Source organism: Hyperolius riggenbachi, chromosome 8, assembly GCF_040937935.1.
Source record: "Hyperolius riggenbachi isolate aHypRig1 chromosome 8, aHypRig1.pri, whole genome shotgun sequence".
In the NCBI taxonomy this organism is placed as follows: Eukaryota; Metazoa; Chordata; class Amphibia; order Anura; family Hyperoliidae; genus Hyperolius; species Hyperolius riggenbachi.
The window spans coordinates 143,462,671-143,469,207 of record NC_090653.1 but is presented as its reverse complement, the minus strand read 5'-3'; positions in this window follow the sequence as shown (position 1 = coordinate 143,469,207).

Genomic DNA, 6,537 nt, shown 5'->3' with positions numbered 1-6,537 from the left:
GGACTGTCTGTCTCAAGTTTGGACGTTCAAGCTGGGGTACGCTTTCCCTCCGTTTCCATTGATACCAAAGTTTCTCCAGAGAGTCTCAACCGAGTTATGCACGATCATAACTATTCTTCCTTTCTGTCCGAGAAGACCTTGGTTCTCCCTAGCCATGAGCCTCAGTGTGTCTCAACCTTACAGTCTATCACGGATTCCGGATTTGATTACCCAAGGAGATCTACTTTACCCCGACCTGAAGAAGCTCAGGTTAGCGGTATGGATCTTGAGAGGGAAAGATTCTTGAGTGTGGGGTGCTCAGACCAAGTAATCACAACTTTGCTAAAGTCAAGAAAGCCAACTACGAACAATACTTACCATAGGATTTGGGAGAAGTTTATCTGTTTTTCAAAAGAAAAGGATTTTGATCCTAGAGTTCCACTAATTCATAATAGATTGGAGTTTCTGCAATCTGCTGTGGAGAAGAGCTTGAGTCTAGCCCCAATTAAGGTTCAGATATCAGCCTTGTCTGCATTGACCGGGACAAGATGGGCACAGCACCCACTTGTCATACAGTTCGTACAAGCAGTCACAAAGATCCGTCTTCCGAGGAAGCCTTTCTTCCCGCAGTGGGACTTGTCCTTGGTTCTGGGGGTATTAGCCTCTCGTCCATTTCATCCGGTGGAATCTGCCTCGGTGGAGCAAATTACATTAAAAGCTGTTTTTCTGGTGGCCATCGCATCAGCAAAAAGGGTGTCGGATCTTCAATCCTTGGGATGCACGGGCAATTTGCTGGAGTTTTTCCCAGACAGAGTCATCATTAGACCGGTCCTTTATCACATACCGAAAGTCTCCACTTCGTTTCATATTAACCAGGAACTCGCATTGCCAACCTTTTCCTCAGATGAAGGTTTACATCCAGGGGTCTAGTCCTGGGAAAAGAAGTGAGTGGACTCACCTCGAAAAAGCCAAAAAATGGGCATGGTCAAGCATAATGTGGGCGTGGTCACGGGTGGGGCCAAATATACATGACCTTAGCAGTGATGTAAAAGGTCTGCCGGGGAAGTTTGAGCTCTGCTGTAGTGTATCCCCCCAAAATAGATGCAATCTGACAGCATTTCACCAAAAAGACACATAATCTGGTAGAAGTTCCTCCAAAATACAGATATGGCAGTGGTTTCCCCAAAATAGACAATGTGGCAGCAGCAGTTCCCCCAACATACACATAATTTGGAAGCATTTCCCCCAAATACGCGAAACCTGGCAGCGGATCACCCAAAATACACGTAACACCCAACATACATATAATCTGGCAGCAGTGGTCCCCCAAACGTACATAATCTGGCAGCTGTTCCCCAAAATACGCGTAATCTGGCAGCAGACGTTCCCCTAACCAGAGCCGTCTCAGTCATTAGGCAACTATAAATATTTGCCTAGAGCGGCATGGGTGGGGGAAGGGCGCAAAGCAGGGAGGCCACTCGCCACAGCTGCTTATGCAGCCAGTGTGTGTGTTTTTTCTTCCTTCATGCTGGCCGCCTCTATGACAGGCAGCTCAGCTGTGCCGCCTACTGGACCGCCCCCTTCCCTCTTCACTCAGAGCGACAGAGGCATAGGGAGGGTGGGACATCTGTCTGCAGGTACAGCATCTTGGGGAGCGCTTTGGCAGTGAAGCCAATGCTTTAATTTACTAGCCAGAGTATCTGCTATGTATCAGCAGCTGCAGAGCTCGGCACTTGGCTGCCCCGCCCCCTATCTCTCCCCGGCTGTGTCACACACACACAGCCTCTTTCTCATTGCTCAGCCCAGCGCGAGGTTTAAACCTACAGGAGAGGATCTGCTGCTGCTGCCAGACATGCAGAGGCATAAGGTGGGGGAGATTCCATCTGTCCTCAGGTACAGCATCTGGGGGGGGGGCGCTGCTCACCTGCCTCCACTCACTGCACGCTGCCTGGCACTAGCAGTACTTCATTAGTTCATGAAATAGCTGTAGTCTCCAGCACCCCCCACCACCCTCCCTCCTCCCTGTGGGTCACCTGCCCTGTCCTAAACACTGATAGAACCACAGGAAACAGCGTGAATGCAGAAGACACACATACTGCTGTCCGTGTCTCTGCTCTACCTGAACTATTGACCCCTGTGTGTGCCTGTCCTGAGCTGACTCCCCCCATGGAAGTACAGCTACTGAAGGGAAGCCAGAGGTGATATGCCAGGTCTGGGGATGGCAGAAGACAAATGAAAAGACTCTCATCTGATTACTGTCTGTAGGACATTCCACCAACAGCCTGCAGAGATCATTCAGAAGCAGACAGTCTAGAGGTATGCAGGGCATTGGATGGGATGCACACACACATACACACACATTTGCATAGTATACAGACACACACACACGTGCACAGAGTACACACACACACATGCACACCAAGCTTTTTATCTGTGTATGCTAATCCCTGATCTCCAAACCGATGCAGCCAAAAAGTGCTTGGCTATACTACAGCCTATCACACATTGCCATCCCAAACTAACCCCTGGCGCTCATTTATAGTATAGCTGAGCACCCATTCCTGATTGCCAAACTGACACCACCGAACATTGCTTGGCTATAATAGAGCAGATGGCTTATTACAGATAAATCTTTGCTGTGCCTCTCTGAAATCCCCATACAACTAGCCTGAGATTGGCAATACAATGGCAGAATGCTGGCACCTAAATTACGCACTCAGTGCCACCATATCGGCATATTGCATTGCAGCCTGTGGCAGCACCCTAATAACCGGGCATGTCAGGAGCCCATTTTAAAGGACTACTGTAGGGGGGGGGGGGGAACAGACTTACCTGGGGCTTCTAGTGATCACCCGCAGACGTCCTGTGCCCGCGCAGCCACTCACCGATGCTCCGGTTCACTTCTGGAATTTCTGACTTTAATGTCGAAAAACCACTGTGCCTGCACGGCCGTGTCCTCACTCTTGCTGACGTCACCAGGAGCGTACTGCGCAGGCACAGACCATACTGGACCTGCACAATACGCTCTCAGTGACATCAGCGGGAGCGAGGACACGGCAACGCAGGCGCAGTGGTTTTCCGACTTTAAAGTCAGAAATTCCAGAAGTGAACCGGAGGCGGGGCCGGAGCATCGGTGAGTGGCTGCGTGGGCACAGGATGTCTGCGGGGGACTATTAGAAGCCCCGGGTAAGTTCAACTCATTTTCCCCCAACCTCCCCCCCCCCCCCCCTACAGTACTCCTGAGCCAAAGATACTTACCTAAAGATAGGGAAGCTTCTGGATCCTCTGGTCCCTTGTAGTTGAGCCCAGACCCCCGGACGATTGCTGACAAGGGCTAGTTGGTCATCTAATTGGGGTCACAGTCCTCTTTTGTCACCAAGTGCAGCTGTACTTGTGCAGCTAGCAGCATGACTGTGCTGGTAACAAAGAGGAGCACAGCCCCAATGTGCAGGAAGTGGGTCCGCGCTCAGCGGCAGGGGACTATTGGACAGCGAGGGAAGCCTCAACAGGTTCCAGAGGCTTCCCTCTCTCTAGGTATCTCTTTCTGAACCAGAGCTTCGGCTCAGGTTTACTTTAACTGTTCCGGTATATTCATTATTGGATGGTAAAAATGTACAGTATGTGCGTACGAAGTGCATGTAAATGTTACCTACACACTGCGCACATGTTAAACAAGTAATGTAAGAATTATGTGTATGTATTTTATGCAAACTGTGTAATGCTGGGAATCTCCAAAGTAAACCTTGATCTATTCAGTACACTGACACTGTGCATAGATCTGTGTGTGTGTGTGTGTGTGTGTGTGTGTGTGTGTATAGTGTGTGTGTGTGTGTGTGTATAGTGTGTGTGTGTGTGTGTGTGTGTGTGTGTGTGTGTGTATAGTGTGTGTGTGTGTGTGTGTGTGTGTGTGTGTGTGTGTGTGTGTGTGTGTGTGTGTGTGTGTGTGTGTGTGTGTGTGTGTGTGTGTGTGTGTGTGTGTGTGTGTGTGTGTGTGTGTGTGTGTGTGTGTGTGTGTGTGTGTGTGTGTGTGTGTGTGTGTGTGTGTGTGTTGTTGAGTTGGGCTGTCACTAGGTGGGCGAAGCAAGCTATGCTGGCCACTCTGGGCAGAGTAGTTAGGGCCCTTTTCCGCTGGCTGCAATCCAATTTAAAAAGCGGATCACAGCCATTTTTCTAGTTGCTAGAGCACCGCATGTAAATTCTGGTGCTCGTTTTCCACTACAACGCATCAATCTTGGTTCGGTTTTTGCTGAAATGCGATTGCCGGCCAGCGCGATTCTCGTCGCGATTCTCATTCCCGACAATGGTAAAGCGGAACGCGCATAGTGGAAGATGGAGCTCACAAGATTGCAAGCGCAAATCACCTGCATTTGCTAGTGGAAAAGGGTCCTAAAGGGAACCTAAACTGAGAAGGATGGATTTTTCCTTTTAAAATAATAGCAGTTGCCGGACTCTCCTGCTGATTCTGTGTCTCTAATACTTTTAGCCACAGCCCCTGAACAAGCATGCAGATCAGGTGCTCTGACTGAAGTCAGACTGGATTAGCTGCATGCTGATTAGCTGCATGCTTGTCTCAGGTGTGTGATTCAGCCACTACTGCAGCCAAAGAGATCAGCAGGACTGCCAGGCAACTGGTATGGTTTAAAAGGAAACATCCATATGCCTCTCAGTTTAGGTTCCCTTTAAGTTTGAGTGACGCAGCAGCTGCTGCAGCACCACTGATGATGATATCAGCAGCGAGCAATCATGCTGTCTGAGGTGATGCTGCAGCATTGCTGCTGCTGAATCTTAGCCTCAGCCAGAGACAGAGAGACGCAGACCCAGAGACGGTACACTACAACTTTTTTTTACTTACCCGGAGCTTCCTCCAGTCCCTCGCCGTCATCCCATTGCCTTCCATTTGTCCACAATCAGATCCGGTAACTGGCTTGTGTGTGCGTGGTGGGGGGCGTGGTGGGGGGCATGGTGGTGGGGGTTGAATAAGGATTAGCGCTATGCGGGGGGGGGGGCACAGAGGGGTGGGGGCGCCACAGGTTTTCTTGCCTGGAGTGACAAAATGGCTAGAAACACCCCTGCCCCTAACATACACATAAACTGGCAGCTGTTCCCCAAAATACATAACAGCGGTTCCACAAAAATGCAGATAATCTGACAGCAGTTCCCCTAAAATAGGTACCCCCAGCATAGGTAGCCAGGTCTATAGGTGTCCCCAGTATAAGTAGCCATGAGTATAGTAGTCCCAGTTTATAGCCAGAGGTATATGTGCCTAGTATATGTAGCCAGAGGTATATGTCCCCAGTATATGTAGCCAGGGGTATACGTGCCTAGTATATGTAGCCAGGGGTATATGTGCCAGTATATGTAGTCAGGGGTATATGTCCAAGTATATGTAGCCAGGGGTATATGTGCCCAGTATATGTATCCAGGGGTATGTGCCCAGTATATGTAGTCAGGGGGTATATGTGCACAGTATATGTAGGCAGGGCAGGTGTATATGTGCCCAGTATATGTAGGTAGGGGTATATGTGCCCCAGTATATGTAGCCAGGGATGTATGTGTCCCCAGTATATGTAGCCAGGGGTATATGTGCCCCAGTATATGTAGCCAGGGGTATATGTGCCCCAGTATATGTAGCCAGGGATGTATGTGTCCCCAGTATATGTAGCCAGGGGTATATGTGCCCCAGTATATGTAGCCAGGGGTATATGTGCCCCAGTATATGTAGCCAGGGATATATGTGTCCCCAGTATATGTAGCCAGGGATATATGTGCCCCAGTATATGTAGCCAGGGGTATATGTGCCCCAGTATATGTAGCCAGGGATGTATGTGTTCCCAGTATATGTAGCCAGGGGTATATGTGCCCCAGTATATGTAGCCAGGGGGTATATGTCCCCAGTATATGTAGTCAGGGTATATGTCCCCAGTATATGTAGCCAGGGTATATGTCCCCAGTATATGTAGCCAGGGGTATATGTGCCCCAGTATATGTAGCCAGGGATGTATGTGTCCCCAGTATATGTAGCCAGGGGTATATGTGCCCCAGTATATGTAGCCAGGGGTATATGTGCCCAGTATATGTAGTCAGGGGGTATATGTCCCCAGTATATGTAGCCAGGGGGTATATGTGCCCAGTATATGTAGCCAGGGGGTATATGTGCCCAGTATATGTAGTCAGGGGGTATATGTGCCCAGTATATGTAGGCAAGGTTATATGTGCCCAGTATATGTAGCCAGAGGTATATGTCCCCAGTATATGTAGTCAGGGGTATATGTCCCCAGTATATGTAGCCAGGGGGTATATGTGCCTAGTATATGTAGTCAAGGGGTATATGTCCCCAGTATATGTAGCCAGGGGGTTCATGTGCCCAGTATATGTAGTCAGGGGGTATATGTCCCCATAATATGTAATCATGTCCCCCCAGCATGAGGGGAGCAGCGGAGTGGAAGGAGAGCTGTGAGCAGCGGTGGGGGAGGGCGGACATCTCCCCCCCTCCCTCACCTTGGGGCTCTCCTTCCCTCGCTCTCCCCTCCAGAAGTAATTTGTGGGCAGCCGGCAGCG